This window comes from Dunckerocampus dactyliophorus, chromosome 21 (assembly GCF_027744805.1).
Source record: "Dunckerocampus dactyliophorus isolate RoL2022-P2 chromosome 21, RoL_Ddac_1.1, whole genome shotgun sequence".
NCBI lineage: Eukaryota > Metazoa > Chordata > Actinopteri > Syngnathiformes > Syngnathidae > Dunckerocampus > Dunckerocampus dactyliophorus.
In genome coordinates, this window is record NC_072839.1 from 10,185,744 (window position 1) to 10,209,870 (window position 24,127).

General features: G+C 40.3%; 1 protein-coding gene across 1 annotated transcript in view; it reads left to right on the top strand.

Moving 5' to 3' along the window:
• slc35b3 (solute carrier family 35 member B3) overlaps positions 1–24,127 on the top strand; it is a 107,671-nt gene that overhangs the window by 30,954 nt on the left and 52,590 nt on the right. The window contains exon 2 of the mRNA XM_054765366.1: positions 18,947–19,044. The gene's annotated coding sequence lies outside the window, so the exon portion shown is untranslated. The remainder of the gene's footprint in view (positions 1–18,946; positions 19,045–24,127) is intronic.

Below are 24,127 nucleotides of genomic sequence, written 5' to 3' on the forward strand. Positions count from 1 at the left end.
CATGCAAATTACGCATTTTCTTGCTTTTCTCTCCCTGCTCTTTTTCGGACATGTTGAATTGACTGAATATGATTCAGTTTCAACTTTATACTTGGTTTGGTTTGGTTTGGTTTCACTTTTTTTTAACATGCATGAAGGTTACAATGGAATACATGTCCAAAAAGAGTAGGAAGAAGCACAGCTTAATAAGACTAAATCCAGACCCAACTATGCTAAGTGAACAAAGTAGGATTATTATTTATAAATTGAACATTTTCGTAGTTAAAGCATAGAAAACCTGAATTATGACTTTCCTAAAACTGTTTTTAACATTATTAAAGCCCTCTAGACATGAAATAATGTCCCTATAGTCACCTTTACACTCGTATTACACAATATAGTAGACAGAATAAGAGTAAATGTGTTCCGGTGTAAGGGGAGCCGAGTGGGGGACGGACAGGAAGTGACATCGGGGTTCAGAGTTGGGTTTTGGCTTACAGGTGGCAACAGTGCTTTTATTGGGGATTATTGTGCCTGTTGTGAAATAATTCAAACCTGCAATAAAAGCCTGTTGTTGTCTGGTGCTTGTGTGTCTCACCGAATATTACAGTCACAATACTGACACCTAGTGAGCAGTGTGGAATACTACATATCATCACAGCATCTTCTGAATGCCTTATATTTGTATTTTAGTTCATTTAGCCATTTTTATGCTTGAAAATGTTTAATTTCGGCACACATTATTGTCACATTATTCACATGTCCATGCTTGAATACATCAGCAGTTGGCAACACAAAAAATGTATGCGTATTTTTTTTTTTTTTACTATTAACTCATTCAACCGCAGCCGGTTTTCAAACGACAACCCTTTCAGTACCGCTCATTTTAGAGGATTTTGGCTGATCTTTCAAGGCACACAGAATATATTGTGTTCTATGGACTCCCGTCTTTCATCAGAAAAAAAATGTTTGTTTCTACCAAAGGGAGGAAAAACAGCTTTTTGTGAAAAGATACATTTCAGAATCAGCCTTTTACTCACCACTTTTACAGACGTACGAGTGGAAAAGGGGCTTTAAAAAAAAAAAGTACAATTTTCCCATTTAGAACTGAACTCTGTTGTGTGCATGCGTTAAAATGCATAGCCTTCTGCATGCTACACTTCTCCACGCTCTTCCACTTCCTCCTTCCTGTCAAGTGTGATTTTTATTGACAAAATCCCTGCCGAGCTCTAATCAAATCCACCTCTCCCATCTAGTGGCTGTTTTTATGGCTCAAAACTACTCTACAGCCACATGCATTCATTGGGGAGTTGGAGTTTAGCCTCTCGCGCAGAAAAAAAACGTAAAAGACGTACAAAAACAAAGTGGGGATCGAGCGTTCAGGTTCATAAAAGCGTACAATTACGTTGGTATTGCGTGAGTTAATAGGCCGTATTCAACCGTGAAAAAGCATGATTTATTCATTGATGATTTTTGAAAAACCGTGATCGGGTAAAGCTGCGAAATTGAAGCGCGGCGTGGTGAGGGATTACTGTATTATGCTCAGTAAGACTGCGGCACCGAAACAGGAGTTCAGAACATTCAGCAACAGATTTCCGTGCCTCGTAACACCACACTGACCCAAACATAAAACAAACTAGCTGGGTAAACAGATGAACAAATGCAAACCAACGACCTTTCCCCAGAGCTTTTCTTTCTGTCACTCACACCCACCAGTGACCTGATGTGCAGCTGCGACACGGAGACGTTGCCAGTTGGAGTATGCAAATGTTAACGTAATGGTGACCAATGAGGCAGAGTCTAACAACTGTTGCGTAGCCACGAATTCTGCCAAGTTGTTATTTCACTGGTATGGATGACAACATTTCATAAAAGATTCAGTTGGAGGGCTTTGATGTGGATTATTTTTCCCAAAACTTGTTGTCTTATATTGGAGTCAAGACGGTCTTTGATACAATTAATTGTTAATGCCCCCCTTTAGTCAAGTTTCTCATGCGTGCAATAGCATTACTTGCTTGGGTCTAATGTAGTCTGTGTTTTGTTTTAGCCTAAACCCTAATGATTAATTACACAAAATTACCAAATGGAAAAAGTATTTTGTTTCCACCCCGGAGCTCCTAAAAAAGGCAACCAAGAGGCAGCAAACAACAACGGGCACTTAATCCGCATTACCATACGGCTCACATGCCTGTTATGTCCAGGGGTCTTGACTGCATGTTTTTTAGATTTGCCATTTTTAGTGGTCTTTTATTAAAGACAGCCGTATTTCACGGAGGCCCGATTAATGATATTCTTCTAATGCTAACGAGGGCCTAAAAACGCATTATTCAGCATTAGTTTGACTTCCTTTTGGGCTTGTAACGGCGACCGACTGTCTAGGTAAAACCATTACAATGGGAATTCACACTCGAATAGGCAGTGAGAGTATTTGCAAAGGTTAGATAGAGCTTTTATATTAGCAACCATGCCACTTATTAGTGCCTTTAACTTGAACTGTGTAAGAAGTGACATATAAGTGTTCTTACCCTGCCATCTGCTGGCTCACAGCATCGCAGGCCCTGCGTCAACCTCTTCCTCGTCTCAAATCCGTCTCTTTTTCTGTCCCGCTTTTCAATCCATCTTCATCACCCCTCCTCAGAGAAACATGGCGCACAATCGTAGAAAAAAAAAAAATAAGCTCAGCGTCTTAATTGAGGCATTCATTATATTTGAAAACTCCTGAGGGGATGAATCTAGAGAGGAAAAGACCCTATTCATATCCGCAGACATTCATAAAGAATGGCATCTTTGGACATTCCCCTTTTTTAAAAGGGTGCAACCTTAAACGGCCTAAATCTGGCGGCGTGGGGGAGGCAGACACTGTAACTCCCTGCGTCTTTCAGGGGGCAGAGGGCGACCAAAAAGAATATGTTTCTTTTGTCTTTATTTACCTTATTCTACCCTCACCCTCCCTTATTTACTGTAGCTTCTCCTTGTTCTTGTCTTTGCAAAGCGGTTATGTAATCAACAACACAAGACCTCCATGATTGTCCCGCTAAGACCCCTTGTCCGGTCTGTTTTTCGACAGCGTAATTTAGGAGGAAGCCAACAGGGTGCTCATTTGTTGTTCTTAGGTTAGCTCAGCTCTTTATGAGGCCCATTTCCACGAGAGCAGACGTCCCTTATGCGAGGTTACCAGTGTTACGTAACGTGACATAGACAGTCGCTTCAGGCTATCACTAACTTTTTTTGTGTTTTGTCCATAAAATTCAATTTTTTTGTTCAGAAAGGCTAGAAAATCTGAATTAAAATCATTATTTTTTTTAATCTCAGAAAACTATTTTTGTACATTAAAATTTTTACTTTTATTATTTTCAATTATTATAATTTAACATATTATAATTACATATAATTTTTTTTATTTCAACATTTTCTTGATTATCTTTCTTAACCAATTGGTTTGGAATAATCATGTGGTGTAGACTGAGGTTCAAGTTACTAAATACGATTCCTGTGTTCATTTATATATTTATATTTTTATATTCTATCCATGTATTTTATACATATTATATTGAATTTATCGCTGGCAACACGAGTGAACAACCAATCTCACAATAAACATGTCAGAAATGTGTTGGAATTCATGCTTCCTCTCAATGAACCGCAGCTCCCCAATGCCAGTTGGCAGCACTCATGCGTGTCACATGTGACATGCAAAATGAATACATTTTCAAGGTTTCCCATAATGCATTGCGCCTGAGCAACGCATTCATTGGGGCGCTGCAATGACGTCAGCCTCCCCCTGGGCTTTAAAACTCATATTGGTGCATGTTTGTATATTTAGTAGGTATACCTTTTGAGTGTTTTGCTGTGTGATGAGTTTAGTGACACTGTGAGTCAGACTGTTATATTGCGTTATGACCTCCTGGTTCCAGACCTTTCTAAATACGTTTTTTTAATATTATTAGAGCCCTCTAGACGTTAAATAACACTCCTACACTTCACTACACTCGTATTTCTCTTACACATGCTAGCATTGGGGGAATTCCTTTTTGTTGTTTCCTTTTTACTTGCTGTTTCAGTACAGTATTTGCTGCAGTGGCTATTGTTACATCAAAGGAACATCACTGACCCCTAGTGACCAGTGTAGACTACTACATATCACAACATGTCTTTGAATGCGTCTTCTGAATGCCTTATATTTGTATTTTAGTTCACTTAGCCATTTTTATGCTTAGAAATTGTTAATCCAGGCCAAAATAAATCAAATTTGCTTAAATATGTATATTTTTGACTAATAATAGGATGTAGTTATCCAAAAAAATAGCAATGATTTGTTAGTTAATGTATTTTTAAAAATCACGGTAGGGCGAAGCTGCGAAACGTGATGGGGAGCAGCACACCTCATAAATAACACCTGGAAACAACTTGTTCAGGTGCTGTTGTCTATTTTCTTTATCATCGATGCAAAAAAACATCCTAGACTGTCATCTGCTGAAAGCAGAGCTGCTGGATTGGATAAATCGTCTTCTTCTAACCACAGGGCGTGAAAATGCATACATGTGCTGGCGAAAACCTGCATTTTTGTTGTCTAAAATAAGCAGTCTGCAAGTCGGGCACACATATGTAAACAAACATCCCCAACTCCATTGAGTTCATTGCCAAACATCTTTAATTACCGCGTTTAAATGCGACTTTTACGTGAGTCAGAATCAGAGGCACGTTGGCTAAATCCTTCATGCAGTTGTAATGAGTGGAATGTTTTGTCTCGAGCCCGGAGGGATGCGGTTTAAAATGGCATGTCTGAATAAGGTACGGATGATTGCTTTAGGTTCAAATGAATATGATTAGAGTTTCATTTGATGACTATTGCTTTTAGGTTTACGCTCAGCAAGAGGGGACAATTAGGAATGTTGGAGGTGTCTTAAAGCCAGCGTCTTTTTGCACAAGGACGCCAAAAAATGAATAATTTCTCCATGTGTTTGTGTCGAAACAAAATTTTAGCTTTGCAGGTCTGCTGCTCATTTGCAATAAAGGCACATTTCCAATATGAGCGGGCACGTTCTGAGCAAGTGACCAAGTTGGGGTGTGATCTGTTATTTAGACAGGTTGGATGCACTTCCTCACAGCCTGAAATTTCCCCCGGGGCTCTCTTCCATTTCTCACTGTCATGGATTTGAATCTTTTTACCACCGAACTCTTACAATTACTGAACATTCATCACCTGCCTACCTTGGTGGCTACCTAGATACTGTATGGAGACCAGAGATATGGGGCAGACCGGTGCGACGGGGAATACCAAGTAAGATGGCTGCTGACGCTGTAATGAGTTCAGCGAGCCTCAAATGATAGGATTTTTTTTTTTTTTGGACATGTTTCGCAGTCTGTTGAGGTTTTGCCGGGTTTTTTTTTTTTTTTCCCCATGAACAGATGCAGATCCTGGTAATGTGTAATCATATGCCACACAGCGAGTGGAGTTTTGAGGTGGTGGATTAGAGAGATTGGAGAGCGATTCGAGTCGAATGGATTGAAATTGAGGAGTTGTAGGTGAAGTCTAAAAAGTAAAAGTACCTGAATATAAAACGACCCTGAATATAAGTCAACCTCTCGTTTTGAGAGATTAGTTTTTGGAAAAATACACCAAAAAAAGACAACAAAAACAGACAACAACAGGTAGAATATATTTCATAGCTCTTTTAGACATTTTTTGGGTCAATATCGTAATTGTAGCCTCTTTCCACATAGAGATTCTGCAAAATTGGAGCATCAGGAGAATAGTAATAGTGGCAGGCGGTGCATTTTTGGATCTGGGCCTTCAGTGGGGACTTTAAACTGCATTTAAAAAAATGTAAAAAGTGCCAACAAGAAAATAAAGTTGAAATGCAATCATTGTGTAGAAAAAGAATTAGAATTTCTCTCATCACGAAAATATATAAATATATATAGAGGCTCCCTGCAACGACACTAAGAGATATGTCATTGAACACAGTGTTGCTCACCTTCTGGGACAGGGAAGGATAAAGTCCTAGGGAGACAGGCTAACATGCTAACACTCTGCTAGTGTATTTCATTGTTGATATTAAGCTAAGCGGGTCATTTCCACAACACACTGGCTAGGCTACAAAAAAAACCCACATTGACAGCCTTTTTGTTTGCGTCTCTTCTCTCACCTTTCAATCTTTCCTTTTTTGTAAAACCTCTGAGGTTTTTGGATGTGTTTTAATGCACTCAAGCGCACTTTGAGTCGGCGTTGACGTTACTGTATGCCTGCCAGCTGGCGCTGTGAGGTGAATCTGAAATCGGATTGGTTGAAGAAACAGCCCCATTTCTAATAGTGTTTAGGGCCAGCGCTCCTAACTCTGAAGGCCATGGGTAGACTACATTGACATGACATCAGATTGCACAAAAAAAATCGGAACGCACAACAGAGCTCTTGTACCGCATCTCATTAGGCTGTGTACCTAATGTTGTGGCCACTTAGTGTGTGTTTGATCGCCAGTAGCGCACATAACGTTATGTTATGAACTGAAATGTCTCCACAGTGTTTCCCTCATGAATAAAAAGTGGGGATTTGCCCACCCAGTGGCACCAGCAGTCATGCCCTCCAGTCTTTCGTGTTACTCTCCCTCACTTGTAGAAGTCCCTTAACACTAACCCAGCGATCATAAATATATTATAATCCCATCACCTGTCCATTTATACAGGTGTCAGCCTGCCTCACAACTTGATTTCCAGGAGGGCAGCAGTTGTTTTTTTTGTTTTTTTCCTGTGGCAGCGATTGGAGCCACTCACGTTATTATCAGGCAGAATGTATTCATGATCGCTCGGGTCTCGGGTCTCCCCCCCCCACCCCGGCGGGCTTTGTAATATAATACCAGACCTCTTTATCAAATTTAACAGTTTATTGGAAACAGCTTGTACACATGATTTAGGCACGGCGCGGGGCTGTGGGTATCCTCCCAAACACCCTGCACATACACACCTTAATGCACATTATGAGAATTCGCAAACACATGGCGTACATCCGCTCTTACGCGCACACACACACACACACACACACACACATTCCTCTCACCATATAATCTACTGGCCTATTGGATGAGGTGTGTGTTTTTTTTCGCGGGCATCTTTTTTATTGTTAACATTTTTTGGAGACCAAACAAACCACTAATGTTGCATGATCATTTATAATGATAATAATGATAATGATAATAATGCAATATTTCCTTTAATATGTCATCTTTCACTCCGTAAAGTTATGGAATTGCAGTTTGTGACATGGATTTTCTCACGGGCAATTTGTATTGTCTGTCAGTGGTTTGCAGCATTGCTTGAAATGCTGGCTTATCAATTGTATTAAAGAGCAGCGTTTCTTTTGCGATGACTTAGCATTTTGCGCTGTTCCGTTTGTACTTTCTTTGCCAATCAAACATCTCTGTGAGTGCTGACTGTCGGGACGAAGGATCTGCATCTCAATGTGTAGTTTTTCTTTTGGTGGTTATTTTTTTGGTTGGCAAGCTTGTTTTCTAGCCTTTTTTTGTTGCTACCATCAAATTTGGCAGACTGGCTCGTTCGTGTTGATGGGCTCACCTTGCTCAATCAGTTTGAAGCCAAAGTATTCACACATGGGGGCAAATTTTGCTTCGCAAGCATCTTTTTCCCTCCTAACTATGCTACCTTGCATTGCTATTCACGACGCTGCACTCTTCTGCTGTGTGTATGCTAGCGGCCCTGCCTCCCCCCATGGGGACAAAGCGACTGTATGACTAACAAGAGGTCTCACTCCAGTCACGCCGTTCTCTGGAATGCCGTTGTTCTATGAAGAGTCTGGGTGCTGAACCAGTGCTGAATCCTCTTCCTGCCTTCCGCATGCACATGCCAATATTTCGAGGCCGGCAAAATTCTTGAGTTCGTTCTCGTTTATCATGAAAGTAACTTATTTATTTATTATTGCAAAACATTTTTTTTTCTGAATGAGAAATCTTGTCACATTTTAATCTTGGGAGATACAGTGACACAAGGTTTCGTGACACCCCAACTAACTGGTAAGAAAACAAACCTAATAAAACAAATGCATAAAAATAAAGTGGTCCCCCGCATCCTTTGATTTTCAGTACGCGGCTCTTGGTGGGAAAAGTTTGGACAAAGTGACATGGTGTATTTTTACGCGGCTGTGTTGAGTTCTCCAACAAGTCTCGTGTCTACGGACCATAACATAACCATACATAACCATGAAACGCTGTACGCCATAAACCGAGGAGTACCTGTACCAATAACTCAACTCAACTCTGTATTGGGATTGGTTGACTGGCTAATGATTTAAAGGGATGGTCAGAGGTCGTCCATCCATCCGTCTTCTTCTGTTTATCTGAGGTCGGGTCGCGGGGGCAGCAGTCTAAGCAGAAAAGCCCAGACTTCCCTCTCTCCGGCTACTTCGTCCAGCTCCTCCTGGCAGATCCCGAGGCGTTCCCAGGCCAATTGAGAGACACAGTCTCTCCGTGTCTTAGGTCTTTCCGAGGCCTCCTCCCGGTCGGATGTGCCCTGAAAACCTCCCCAGGTAGACATCCGGAAGGCATCCTGACCAGATGCCTGAGTCACCTCATCTGGCTCCTCTCAATGCAAAGGAGCTTCGGTTCTACTCCGAGTTTCTCCCGGATGACAGTGCTTCTCACCTTATCTCTAAGGGACAACCCAGCCACCCTATGGAGAAAACTAATTCCGGCCGCTTGTACCCACGATCTTGTCCTTTCGGTCACTACCCAAAGCTCATGATCATAGGTAAGGGTAGGAACGTAGATCGACCGCTAAATTGAGAGCGTTGCCTTTGTGCTCAGCTCCTTCACCACAACAGATTGATTGACCAATCCGCCTGTCGATCTCACGTTTGGTCAGAGGTTGTGCACAGGCTATTAATGAGAGCGACAGCACAGGATCTGACCAATCAGAGCAAACTAATGAAGTCACCTGGCACATTGAAGACTGGTCTGGTCAAAGTCTGAGTGAGGAACCGCAGAAACAGACCATGTATGCAAAGGGAACAGGTACAGGTTACAGCAAATATCACTTTGTTACCTTCAGTGAAGTTCCCCACAAAAGTCCTGTGGAAGTTAATTATGGGAGCCAAGCTGTTGATGTTTCTTACTGTTTTTGCCTTGCCTAAACACTGGAAACACACCAAGCCTGGCGACGCCAAAGCGCATTGTCTGCCGTGATAAAATATGGACGAGAGCGCTGCCAGGCACGTCGTTTATCAGCCAGGTGTAGCATGCGCATGTTAAAAACGAATCTGCATAGGCTGTGTGAGCTTAGTTTAGTGGCGCCGACACCGTTTTGTTGTGTGCAAATGTCACGCTGGCTGTCGCCCCCCCGTGGGACGTGATCAATCACACGTCGCCCCGCTTTGCTGTCGAACTGCTATGGGGGCAAGTCTATTCGAAATATTCATACCAACATTTCAGTCACACCTTCACTGCAAGCCTCATTGCTTTCAACTTTTCCGTACCTGTTTTTTTAAACACTTTTAAAAAATATCTTCACTCTTCAGTTAGTTGTATCTCCTGTTTACGCAAAACCTCAACTCTTTCATGTCTACCAATTGTCTATTATGTTATCTAACCTGATATAAGGCTAGTACTAAATGGGTGAACATTTTGCACCAAAGTAAACTATAAAAAAGCACAGTACACTAGAGCAAAGACCACTACCAAGGGAAACAATCCTAATTTGGATTTCCCCACATGGTACACTTTCATAGATAGTGACCTCATGCATGCTGTATATAATGGAACCTATGAAAACGTATCTATTTTTACCGTATCATAGAAAAAAACATTTCTGGTTCTACAATCACCACCGTACTTTTCCACTCTATCTGGAATTTTATATTTAGATATACCCCTGAGAAAAATTGGAACATTTTATCTATAATAACAGTCTATTATGTCTACATCTACTGTATCTTCCTTTTTACATTTGTAGAAGTACCGTATTCACTTTGTATGCACCAGTCGATAGGCCACCGATCAGTATCGGCCGATTTCTGTGAAAAATAAATTGATTGGCACATGCCGATAAATGCCTTTCACTGCTGATCACAAAAGCCGACCACCTGTGGCTAGTACTATTGCAGCCCGCAGCGATCCCTGCGTGCAGTGTCGTTTCTTGCCCGAACTAACGTCTTGGGCAGTGTCCTCTGCCCACTTTCTTTCAAACTGCGCAGGCGTGCCAAAACAAAAACGATACAAGCCACGAAAACTTTAAAAAGCTTTAATTTAATACAGCATTTGAAGAACAAACACTTGACGGAGTATGGTGAGTTTTTGAGGCTCAGTCAAAACGGCAGCTAAAGCAGCCATATGTACAACATTCGCCCGTATGTGCGTGACAGTCAGAGCGATACTTACTAATTTTATTAGTAATTACCTATTTTTTGGACCCCCTGGCAGTCAGGGGACCTTGGAATTGTCCTGACTTTTCCCCTTTTCCCGGCACCCCTGGCCACTCATCACAAATAAATCGAAAAATGTATAATTAATCCATGTGATCGGTATCGGACGATTTCACTCCTGGATGATCGGCAGCATGTAACTCGGATCGGTACATCCCTAGTATTCACAAAAATATAAGACGATCCCATCTCTCCAGATCGCCGGCTTGCATGTGTGAGTGATAGGAAGAAAAGCTCTGGAAGTTGTCTGGTGCCCCTTGCTGGTTTGCATGTACAGGGGGTCCTCGATTTACGGCATTTTGTGTTACGTCGTTTCATGGTTACTTTCACACACAGTCAGGATTCATGCCACGTTCAAAGACAGTGGGAAACAGTACAGTGTATATACAAGTATAACTGCATTGTAGCGGTCTTACGATTGAGATGGAAAGGTGTAAGATCTGATTTACACCAAAACTCGGCTTGCATCACAGCCTTGGAACGGAACTCGAACGTAACCCGAGACGTACCTGCATATGACTCTTAAATACCAGGCAAAATATTTTTTTTACATACTCCAATCTAACCCTAACCTCCTTACCCTAATGCTAGCTATATCCGTAATCCCTAAAGCCAACCTTAACACTAAGGTTGCCATATTGGTGAGAAGTCGTTTGGTGTCCTTGCTGGTTTGCATATACAGTAATCCCTCGTTTATCACAGTTAATCCCTTCCAGACTCGACCGTGATAAATACATTTCCGCAGTGTCCTTACTTATAAATGGAGTATTTTTGTACTTTAGAACATAAAAACTACATTTGGTTTTTAACATAATTAGAACCATCTAGACATGAAATAACACCCCAATAGTCACCTTTAAACTTGTATTACCCAATATAGTGGACATAATAAGCAACAATAAGACATATTAGACATAAATAAGACATAATATAGAGTCACACGTTAGCATTGAGAGAGGTCCTTGTTTCATGTACAGTACGTCCTGCTGTGGCTACTGTCTCATCAATGTGACATCACGGACACCTAGTGACCAGCGAAGAAGACTACATATCATCGCATTTTTGAACACATTCTCTGAATGCCTTATATTTGTATTATAGGTGATTTTGTCATTTTTATACTTGAAAATGATCATTTCAGGCAGGAAATGTGTAACGTTTCCTTATTAAGGTCGTATTCAACCACAACCCAGTTTATTAACTGTGATGAATTCAAGACGACCTGTCTTTTTCAGAATTTTCGAGGGGAAAAAAATATAGTCTTATATTTGGGTCAATACGGTAGTCCAATAATGGTGCCTGTATCTCAAGTGCCTGACAAAGGGGTTAAAACATCTTTCTTCAACCCCAGACACGCCATCACACAGAGCACGGTCAGATGGCGTCTTTAAAAAATAACTCATGCTCAGTTAAGTCTCCAATTTTCCCTAATGAGCCAGTTGAAGCTGTCAGGCAGCGAGAGAAAGGAGCTGCTGTGACTGGCAGAAAGGGATGGGATGAACGTATAAATGGGAGAAGTGTTGGGGGGGGAGAGAAGTTTAAGGAGGTTGGGAAAGGTCACTGGCGAAGCTTCAGAGGCCGCAAGCGAAGAGGAGAGCAAAGCTGGGAGTCATATTGAATCTGAAGGCAATTCTTGTGATCTTTACCAGATATTACACAAGAAAGTACTAATAGACAAATCCTTAATAACCTAGTGAACGAAATAATGTTGTTGTCATAAAAAATGACATTTTGTCAATTTAGAAAGGGGGGGGGGTACCTTTTTAGTATGCGGCTATTAACAAGTAATCGCAAGAGGTGCAATAATGAGGAATGCCCTTCATTTTTACAGAGGGCAAGGTAGACCCCGGTGTCCAGCGCTCATCTTCACAGCAAAATATGGAGGGAACTTAGCTGTTTGATGATGCGTTCAATTCACACAGGAATACATTAATATGACACTCAGTGGAGCGGCAAAGCCCTCAAGTTAAGTTCTCTCATTAGTATGTTTCTCTATTTCTTTCTCTTTTTTTTTTTTAATTATTCAAAAAAAAAAAGAGGAGCAGGCATGACAAATGTATCGGCTGTGTCAAGAAGAAATTATGTGAATTTGAATTGTGCATAAAATCAAGCAATTACGAGGGCTCGTTTGTGTATGTTTGCGTCTAATGAGTACTGGCTGTGGAGTGGAATGTGCTAATGCAATATTTATTGTCTCTTGTACATCTTGTTCTCACATGGACGTGGAACAAATGAAGGTTACAGCATCACGATATGCATGTTATATGAATGACCCTATTTTCCGGAATATAAGTCGCAGTCAAGTATAAGTCGCATCAGTCGTAGAATGCATCATGAAGAATAAAAAATGTGTACAAGTCGCGTTTCCCAGTATTTATGATCAAGCTATTATCAAAACAAGCTTTTTTTTTTTTTTTAGGCGTGTCCTGGCGCTGCTCCTAACATTAAATTCACAAGAGAAGAACACAAAGCCAGAGGGAGGGGGCAATGTTTACGCCAACAAGGAGACAAACGAAAGCTCCAGAAGCTGAAATATGTCAATATGAAGTATAGGGATGCAATAAAAACATACCTATTTAATAAATGTCAGAATGTTCCTGAAGTAGACATTTTATAATATGCGACATGAGGCCTAGTGTGTAGGAACGCATCCGAAATCCGTGTAGCAACACCAAAATGTTCGTATTCACCAATAAATGAAAATAACACGTGTGTATTTAGTTAGTCAGGGGCCAACACAGCAGCTACAATCTCCAAGCCTCGACATGGTGTCCTAAATAAAGAACACCGCTGTCTAAAATACCACATTTCACAGGTATCATATCGTTATAGTTGCACATTACTTACAGACACACAGTCTCCAAGGCAGAAGCGTTTTGGAACAAAAAGCATCTGCATCCTTCAATCTGTGTGCCTTCCTTCGTCACAAACTCAACTAAATGAATGTCGACAAGAAGAAACACGTGAAAATGTGCGGAAAATCTGGAAAATCTGGCATATGAGGATTCAAACAAATGCCTAAACATGCGCTTAATATTAATGTTAGTGATTTATTAATTATTTAAAACAATAACGACACCGAAAATCAATGTAAAGGGTTTAACACGAGTCAGCCACAAGGCGTTTTAGCATTTCGCCAATGGTCGCCATCCAGAGTGGCTTCAAAATGACAAAAAAAAAAAAACATTATTCCTTCCCGTGGCTTTAAATAGTTTTTGCGAAGGTCTCTGAATACACTTGCCAATTACCACGAGTGTTTTTTAAATGGGGGCTGTGATTGATTCTCATTATTGTGACCTCTTAATTTTCCTTGACACAGTTAACCACACTGGGTTTCACTGCAAAAGGTTAGGCAGGTAATTCATCGCTTGATTGGGCTCACTCTGCAATTAATCACGCTTAAATGCGGCGTACGCACACAGAGTGATCATTTAGGAATGATGATTAATGAAAGTGTCAAATGTTTCTTACACGCCTTACGGGGCAGCATCGTTGATGTGGGGCAAGGATGGTACACCGCAAGCCTTTTTATTACAGTATATCTTGTCAAGGGACAATAAACTTCAGAGCAGGTAGAGTACAGCTTGTATAACAATATACAGCGCTACGTCTTTAATTTAATTTCATTTATTCCAAAAGGTGCGACGAAAACCAAAACATACGAGAACCGAAGCAACTTTTCCAAGAGGAAATCATGTAAATCCAATAAGTCCGTTTCAGACATCCAAAAATATGAACAAAACGACATTTTATTGAGAATAATTCTAGTTTTACATGCGGAAAACAACGTGAAATAATTAGGGCTGTCGCCCTAATTTATTTAATTAACTCATTCAATCCCAGACATTTTTCAAAAGACGATTTTGACTGATCTTTCAAGGCACACAGAACATTGGGTTCTATGGCTATATAAACACGGAACTTACCAAAAGAAAGATTAGACTCTCATCTTTCATCAGAAAAAAACAACTTTTTTCTACCTTATTCCGTTCTTTAGTAATCAGCAGTAGAACATAGGCAAGTTTCAGGAAAATATCAGTTCCCGACTAAAAAAAAAAAAAGGAGAAAACCAGCTTTGCAAGCATAACTTTCACTTTGACACAAATGTTTTGCTTTTGTGACAGCTCAAATATCAAAACAACTACACTACAACACAAAAAAGGGTGGTTTGACACTGAAAAGCTGTGAATTCAGTGTCTTTGAATGCAGCCCATCATTGCTCACAATAACACAGTTAAAGTGTGATTCAAATGTTCTGTTTCGATTAATGCGACTAGTGTCCGTGTCATTTATGTTTTTGTTCATAAAATACCGTAAAAATATTTCAGACATAGTTGCAAATGGTGACGACTCGTGATTAATTAACTTGAAAACCGATTAATCCGACAGCCCTGACAAAGTTATTGTTGATGGGGACCTTCCCGTGCATCCTGGTGAGACTGAATTCAGTCGTGATTGTCACCTTATCAACATGATGGCACTCGCACCTTTCTTTGGCCCCATGGCGGGTTGTTTAGGAGTGGCACCCAATAATAAAAAAATGCATGGCCAGTGAGTTAGCAGCCTGTAGGGTGCTTTGATCGGGCACTCGATTTCATGGAACAATACAGTACAGAGCAAATGGACTAGTTTGTAATGTGTAATATTGTACGAAAACTAACAAAATTCAACAAGAACCGAATCCTACGACAGCTTGGGGCTTACGAAAACCGAAGTTTGACTGTAGACTTGCGATATACTGAGAATTAGTCAATATACATCCATTATTATCTAAACAGCTGGCAACACAAGCACCGAGATTAATTCCGTCTTGCCGACAGTCAAACAGGGTCCGAGACTGCATGAATGCTGCCGGAGCTGTGGTTCATTGAGAAATTGGAAACCATCATGTACTGTGACATTCAGAAGCAGAAACTAGGCCACATGGCAGTTTTCCAACATGATAACGAGGCCAAACTCCTCCGAGATGACAAGCGCCTTGCAAAGGGAGCTGGAGGTGAAGATGATGGAGTGGCCTCCTGCAGACCTGAACCCTACTGAGCGTCTCTGGGGCGTCCTCAAACAGAAGGAAAGAAGGAGGGTGGCGGGTTTGTGATTTCATCATGGAGTAACCCGTGCAACTCTGGTGAATTCCTTGTCCAAGAGGATTAAGACGGTGCTAGATAACAGCAGTGCTCACTATGAAGTATGAGGCTCGCTTGTGTTGCCAGCTATTTTGACAATAATGACTCCTTGTTGAGTCATTGTTTGTGGATAAAATACAAAAAGAAAAGCTGTACACAGGCTACTTTAAACTATTCCAGCAGATATGATTAAAAATGCATGCTTCAGTGTCCCCTTCATGTACAATAAGCCCGAAACCGCTGCCATAGTCGAGCAAACACGCTCTTAAAGAGGAACGGACGTCCTTCATGTTATCTCTTTGAAAAGCCACCTGCAGTGGATGTAACGTCTGGGAAAGTGCTCACATGAAAATACAGGTGCAAGGTCGAGAGGACGAGCCTCTCACCTTGTGGGCATGTGGAGGGGGGGGGGACGTTGAAGACAGTTGTGTGTCACTCCGTGTTGAGTCGATTAATTACCAAATTTGGCAGGAGATCAATCGTTCCAGCGAGGTGATCCCATTTGCAACATATTGAGACCTATGACAGTATTAATCACGCGCGCAACAGCAGGTTAATTCCCACATGTAATTAGTCTCCATTTTAATTCATAGAAAACCAGCACTTTTCTAAACTCCTTTAATTATATACTTCCACTTAATTATAGTCCCCCCCCTCTGGTTTGTTTTCAGCGGCACAGATGCAAAAACATATTTATTTTGGGGAGGAAGAGATGAAATGCAAACTCCACCTGGGAAAGGAGTGGCACGTCTCTGCTGAGTTGCGCTGCGTCTGGTAGGAATTTACTGGATTAGCTCAGTCACAAAATGTGAGATGAACCACATTGTCAATCACCCTCAGGGCAGAGCAGGAGAGGAAGAGCTGTCAATCAAAGCGGGTCTTCAATCGTCCCATTCACATCGCCTCCTGGAATCAGTCTCTCCCGCTGACTGCTCTTTGACATTTAACGCACCGGGGCCACGAGGATGGAGTGGAAAAAACATCCTCAGATCCTCCCCTTGTCTCTCCATCTGTCTGTCCTCGATATTTTTGGCGCTTCAGCACAGCAACTTAAGCGTGTTGATGGTAATAACTAGGGATGTGGATCTCTTCGTGACGGACGATTCGATGCGAATCTAGGCACACGGGTTACGATACGATTCGAAAAGGAACGGAGCAAGTCGATCCGATTCGATACAGTGTACAAAAGATACGATACGGTTAATGTTTGATGTTGGAGACATTAAACTCATGATAAAATAACGAAGCCAGGTCTATAGGAGTGGCCTTCTTGCAGTATTTTCAAATGTGTGGCGCTGTGGATTCATCTAGAAGAACACGTTGAGCGTCTTGAGCATACTGAGCAATGAAAGGATGCAAGGGCCACTTTAATCACAAAATAAAACAACCAAGGCAAGACGTGAGCGATAAGAAAATAGAATAAGAATAAATTTGGAATAGATCACGTCAAATTTGTAGTGCAATAATACATAATAAATAATAATAATACATAATAAGGTAGTAAGTCCAGTCCGGTCCTTCCACAACAGGAGATACAGTACGTGATGTCACACATATCGGTATCGGTTGATATCGGAGTTGGAAATCGAGAGTTGGACAATATCGGCAATCGGTTTTCAGCAAAAAAGCCAATATCAGGCATCCCTAATATATATTGTATATATCAAGAATAAACTTTTTTCTGAACTAATCTTCATACATTTTTTATCTCGGAATATTATGACTTTATTCCAATAATATTTTGACTTTATTCCCGTGATATTAGAACCTTTCTCCAAGCTAATTTCCAAAAATGACAACTTCATTGTGTTTTGTTTGTTTCTCATAATATTCTGACCTTAAAAAATTTATTTTTGAATTATATATTTCATCTCGATGCTACTAAAATGACGTTTTTCCTCCATAATATTAACGGTTTATGATTGTAAAATTACAACTTTTTCCTCGTTAGAATGTGATTTTTTTTTCTGAATGTTTTGACTTTATTTTTTACATTACAGCTGTTTTTTTTCTATTTTTGCTGTTGTTGGTTTTTCTTGAAATTGTCCAATTGCTCCAACTTTGTTCCTGTATTTTTTTTTCTTGTAGTGTTATGACTTTATTCCCATAATATTATAACTTTTCCCGCAAACACATTTTCTAAAAATTACAACTTGATTTTGTTTAAATTAGTTTCTTAGAATATAACAACTTTTGAAAAAAAAAAATTCTTTAATATTTCAACTTTATGCTACAAAACTTTTTCTTATAATATTATAGTGTTGTTCTGTAAAAATTCCATCTTTTTTCTTTTAATATTTTGACTTTATTCTTGTAAAATTATGGCTGTTTTTTTCATTTTACTGGGTTTTTTTGGGTTGTCCTGTTAAATTTTGCTTTGAGAATTTCCAAAAAACAGCCATGGGCCGCAAATGGTCCCCGAGTCATATTATTAGAAGTATTATTAGATGCAGGAAAAAGAAAAATGAAAAGTAAACTTCCGAAGGTGGCAAAAGTTGAGCCATATGAAATTTATCGTGACTTCTATCCTAAAAAGAGAAATCCAACTCCACTGTGCTGCCTTGTTCTCTCTCCTTGTTCCTCGTTGGTATTCCGGGGCATCCGCTTGGCTCCGAGTGAGGCGTACAGAGTCATTGCTCTTTTGGCTCCAGCCCTGACACCTTGTGCCCTCCAGTGTGGACTCCTTAGCTGCGATCTGATCAGCATCTTTATAGCTTATCAGCCTTGGGGTTCAATTTTGTCTTAGATGCTTTTACAAATGAACGCAATCACGGGTGAGCCCGCGCATCCTGATTGCATTGAGACAAGCGGGCGGAGGAAAGTTTAGTGGATTACCGTGCCACTTGAGGATGGAGCACAAACACACAGCCACAGACCCAAGCTCCCCCTGGAAACATCCCCCCCAGCCCTCCCCTGCTTGGACTATTGGCACTCACTGCATGTCCTCTGTCTTATTTCACTAAAATAATATAATTGTCTCCCATCTTATTGCTTGTAAAGCCATCTTCTGTCCTCCAGCGATGTGTGTGTGATCAATGGACTAGCGAACAGAATCAATTCTTCCAGGAATACCTTGTGTTTGTGAAATGATCCAAGGCACGGGAGGGCGCAGAAGACGGCGGCGACGAGTGTGAATCTGTTTTAGCGGGATAGGTTTAGCAAGTCGGACCCTGCAGTTCACACCGTATAGGATGTGCCGCATGCTTGAAATGTATTGTATGGACAATCATGTCAAAAAATGTTGCTATATTTAGGATTTACATCACAATTCTGAAGAAAAAGCTTCAAGAATGAAGCTGTAATACAGGGCTGTCCAAAGCTTTTCAGCCGAAATTCAATTTTCGCATGACTGTGAAAGCCATTTGTGGCGCCCCCTGTGGGTTAATGTTCTCATTCATCCAGGTCTTTTCATTCTCAGGGCATTGGATTGATCGCGGCTGGACTGTTCTGGTTGTCTCAGAAGACGTTTCACCTCTCATCCGGGCAGGCTTCATCTTCGAGATGCTTCGAGACTAGGTAGGACAGCTCCAGCCTGACTAGATAGGACAGCCGTAAGACATAGTCGCGAAGTACTGCTAAACCTAGCACAGATATTGTCAGAGTTGTTAGGCAAATGACCTGTGATTTATCGGCACTTGGTTAGGTGCTCCTGCAGAGATGTTCAGGTGGCGGCCATGTTTTTCTAGCAATCTTGCTGAAATTTTACACACAGGTGCTCGTCAGTCCCCGAAAGGTGTGTACCAAATTTCACGGCGATTCGACCGAACACTCTGAAGTTACAGTGGGTGTTTTGTAGCGCCTGTCGAGCTGTATGAGAAAAGTCACATCAATCCGAAAATTTGGGGTTTCATAACATCTTTGCTATGTGGTGTACGTGTCCGAAAAATAATAGCACAGGTAGCACCCTCGGGGTGCTTGATTTGGCACGTTTTCACCCTTTTGTGTGTAGCGGTCCAGGATAAGAAGCGTTTCACCATGGATGACTGTACTGTTTGTACTGTATATGTACAGTTATGAGGTCTATACTAATCTCAAACATAACTTACACGGCATGACTTTTAATTCTGAATTTCTGGTACGAAAAACACGTGTTGCAAACCAAACAAACACCCATTTCTCATTTCAGCTTAAGCACAATCAATATGGATAACTGTAGTAATAAAATGTGTTGAATAAAACAAAGAGCGTAATTATGTACGGCAGCGCGAGGCAGGTCAATAATTACAATTTAATGAGTACATCTGTTCGTGTACCGGTAATAAGGCGTCTTGCCGATCAATACAATTTCCCGTGATTGCAGCCGCACGGAAACTTTGAGCGCAAACGCCTTGATTTATGTTTGCAGTGTCGCCACAGTGTATGAATTAATGTCCCGTTACATGTTCCCGCTCGACACCCGTCTTCTAATTCTGCAACTAAACAATGATATCAAAAGTGAATTATGGGAGACCTCCAGGCTGGGGAGTAATATACCAAAGAAACTATTACAGGGGTGGGAACTATTGGGATAAACCCCTCTAGGGGGGCCAAAGAGAATGAGTACAGAGGAATTGGGCTAAGGGGAGCTGTTTTATTTTTTATTTTTACATTATCTAGCAAATTTGTCCTCTTCTGTCACTAAAATGCTACGTTTTCTTGACTTGCCTGTTGAAATATGGACGATATGACAAGCTTGGCAAGCCTTCAGCAAAAGCAATATCAGTCTTAATGCCCGTGGAGAATTTCCCAGGAAGTACCGTCCCGTATTGAGTTACTTCTACCTGCTTGTGGACACCAAAAAAAAAAGGACTTATTATGCAAATCCGGGTATGTTCTTGCCGTTGTCATGCGGTTGTTTAGTCCGGTCCTTTAATTCCATTTGGAGCTCAATTGTGTCCCTCGCTAACGCTTGCCGTGATGATCGAGTTACCCGTTATTGCATTTGTGACTTTGAGTTTGGGCTCTGCAGCTGTTACACGAGAGCCGCTCAAGCAAGCGGCGAGGGAAGCCCGGTCCGAAATCCTTTCATTTCCTTTGCAAATGTCGGAGATAAAGGACACATGTGCACCTTTTGTTTGTACTTTTTCTCCTCTTCGTTTACTTTTTTTTTTTCTTACACTTCATGTATCTTGTTTTGTCTTTCCTGAGTCCTTCCGTCTTGCCAGGCTCTGCAGCGCCATTCTTCGGGTAGCGCAGGAAGTGAAACTGTAACACCGAGTTCACTCGTAATTGGCTACGGTCACGCTAACCAAACAGGAAGGAATCTGCAACTGATTAGAATTCTTCCTCCTGCAATAATAGTCCCCCCCCCACCCACCCCACCCCACCCCACCCCACTCCCCATACCCCCTGTCCCCACGAAATTAATTACATTCAGGGTTCTATTCCCACTATTGGTTTTCCTGTTTGGAAGCTGCATTGCAAAGGGACAAATCCCAAGACAAAACAGCCGAGCTGCTTTTTCAATTAAATAGAGACAGGGTAAGTCAAAAAGGCTTGTGGAGGAGAAGGCGGGCGTCCATCTAGCCGTCTCTTCATCCAGCATGAGCTACTGTCTGGTCTCCGACTGCCCGATAATCCCTGGCATAGACATGTCTGTACTGTACGGTACCAGGCAATATTCATATGAAGCATTTCATATTATTGCTTTGTGATGTTTCTTGGGTTGATTTCTGTTATCAATGCCAGGTCCCTCGTGGAAAATCATTGGAAATACATGTTTGATGTATTACATATACTCCAAAAAATCAATCACACCTCCGTGAAATCAAACCGTCCACTCGGGAAGCAACACTGGTTCACATGCTGTTGTGCAAATGGAATAGACAACAGGTGGACAGCAGGACGCCCCCAATAATAATAATAATAAATAGATAATAAAAAATATTTCACATAAAATCACATTAAGTATGTAAAGAACAAAGTATTTCATACAAATATGTAATTCATTCACACCTAGCATGGGTTATTTTATTTTTTCCCTTTATTTTTTTTTTAACCAGTATATAAATATATTCATTTAAAATATATAATACTACTAGTATAATTTTAAAATATATTATTTAAAAATAACAATAATAATGATAAAAAGTCAATATTAATAAAATATATGATTAATCCTGTAAATATTGAATTATTGAATGTGTTTAATATTAAATATATAATAATTGATGAGTATTGTGTCGTATTTCTTATTATTAGATGTGTTTGTGTTGGACTACTTTTTTGGCAAACGAAAAAAATTGGGTCCATATCTGTCGATGTTGTTTTTTTTGTGTATGTTTTTTATTTATTTTTTTTTTTTTTACCAGGTCTCTCTTTAAAAAAAGTTTTTAAAAATAAAGGTGCAAGAAAAAATAAACACAAAAAACACACGCGCGAGGTGCATGGAGGCAAAATGAACAGCTACAGTTACATTAACACGTAATACTGTACATATTTTTTATTTTAATTTTTATTCATATTAATACTAAGTGTCAATATGAATCAACTATATTATCATTTAAATATTGAAATATTCTTGAATATGTGTAGTATCAACATATACAATGATTATAAAATTTGTATCTAATAATATTCTTTAATTCTACCAAAAAAAAAATGTTTATTTTTTGATAATTTTTTAAAGTGATATTTCTTTGGTGTAGTTTTTTATTACATATACAAAATATATATTTATTTTTTAATATTTTTTTTTTAATTAGGCTGCTTTTTTTTGAATTTTTTTTTTAATTGAATTAATTAATCTGCAGGTTATACAAGTAATTAATGTGGAAGTATTTTTGCTATTGTTATATTTCCTATGTGGATGAAGGTGAATGGTCCCATGCCTTAACCCGCTGACCTTTTGTATTTGCTTTAAAAGCTCCTGCGCGTGCACACGCTTCCCGTCTTTTGTACCGGTGCGTACTTTGAAGTGGCATATTTACTCGGGGGAAACAATGTGAAGACGAGCACACGCGCAGGACGAGCGGCGTACAAGTCGAAACAAGGCGGCGCCCGCCACCTTTCCAAATGAAATGAAAATCAAAACGTTTCATCTTCACACACAGAGAGCTTCAAAAATAAATGACTGTCTAACAATATGTTTGATGTCCTATATTTAAATTTCTACGCTTACTTACATTACTCCTACTTGCCCGGTCTTGGAACTAATCCGATTGATATGGAAATGTGTGCTGTGTTTCATGGCAGAGTTGCGCAGCGAGAAAGAAGTCTCGGGTTTGCTCCTTCTCCAAACATTTGGTGAAAATAAATTTTCCCAGTCCTTTAGCTTCATTGCTATTGAGGAGAGGGGATTACACAACACGCGTCAGCTCCACAATGAGCTGCTCCAACGATGGACACACGGTTCATGTGGAATGCATCATCTTGAAGCATTAGAGATATCGCTGTTTCCATTAAAAAAATAAAAAAGGTAACTGAGAATTTGATGTACTTCGGAACGTCACATATTTCCACTTGCACAATTCAACATGGCCGAAAGACTTATTTAATCCCGCCCCTTCTCCATGTCCCAGCAACGACTTCCTGTGTTGAACATGTGACCATTCTCTAATAGGGAGAGAAAAGAATGGAGGATGTGTACCAGTAGATAGTGAAAGAAAAGGGAAAAAGGAAGAAAAATACGTTAAAAAATGTATTAATTAGCTCATTCAATACCAAAGACGTTTTTATAATCCCAACTAAGGATTTACAGTATACCTATTTTCCGTTTTTTTGCGTGAGAGGCGACTCTCCACTAATGCATTTCATTTCAGAGCACTTATAAGCCATAAAAACGGCCACAAGGTGGCAGAAGTGCATTTGATAAGCGCTCGGCGGGGATCCCAATCAATACCAGAGACGTAGTTATGTGTTTTTATAAACCTGAACGCCCGATCCCAACAACGTATTTATACGTATTTTACCTTTTCTGCGTGAGAGGCAAAAAGATGGGATGACACTAATGCATTTCATTGCACTTTTAAGCCATAAAAACGGCCACAAGGTGGCAGAAGTGCCTTTGATAAGCGCTCGGCAGAGATCATGTAGATGGAAGAATCACACATGACAGGAAGGAGGAAGTGAGAGAGCGTAGAGGAGTGTAGCGTGCAGAACGTGTTGCGCATTCTAGGGGATTTTTAACGCATGCACCCTCGCTCACACACATGCGTGCGCACGTAGTTCAGTTCCAAATGTGACAAATGTAAACAGTTCATGGTGTTGTATCTGTAAATAAATTGTTATTTTGATGTAAAACAACCCCTTTTTTGTGTTGTTTATGTTGGTATGGTTGTTTAGATATTTGAGCTGTCACAAAAGCAAAAAATATTTGTGACAAAGTGAAAGTTACGCTTGAAATGTATCTTTTCACAAAAAGCTGTGTTTCTCCCTTTTTTAGTCAGGAACTGATATTTTCCTGAAACTTACCTATGTTCTACTGCTGATTTCTGATGAACGGAAAAAGGTAGAAACAAACTTTTTTTTTCTGATGAAAGATGACAGTCTAATCTTTCTTTTGGTAGGTTCCATCTTTATATAGCCATAGAACACAATATGCTGTGTGCCTTGAAAGATCAGTCAAAATCGTCTAAAATGGCCGGTCGTGAAGGTGTTGTTTTTTGAGTTAATAGAAAAT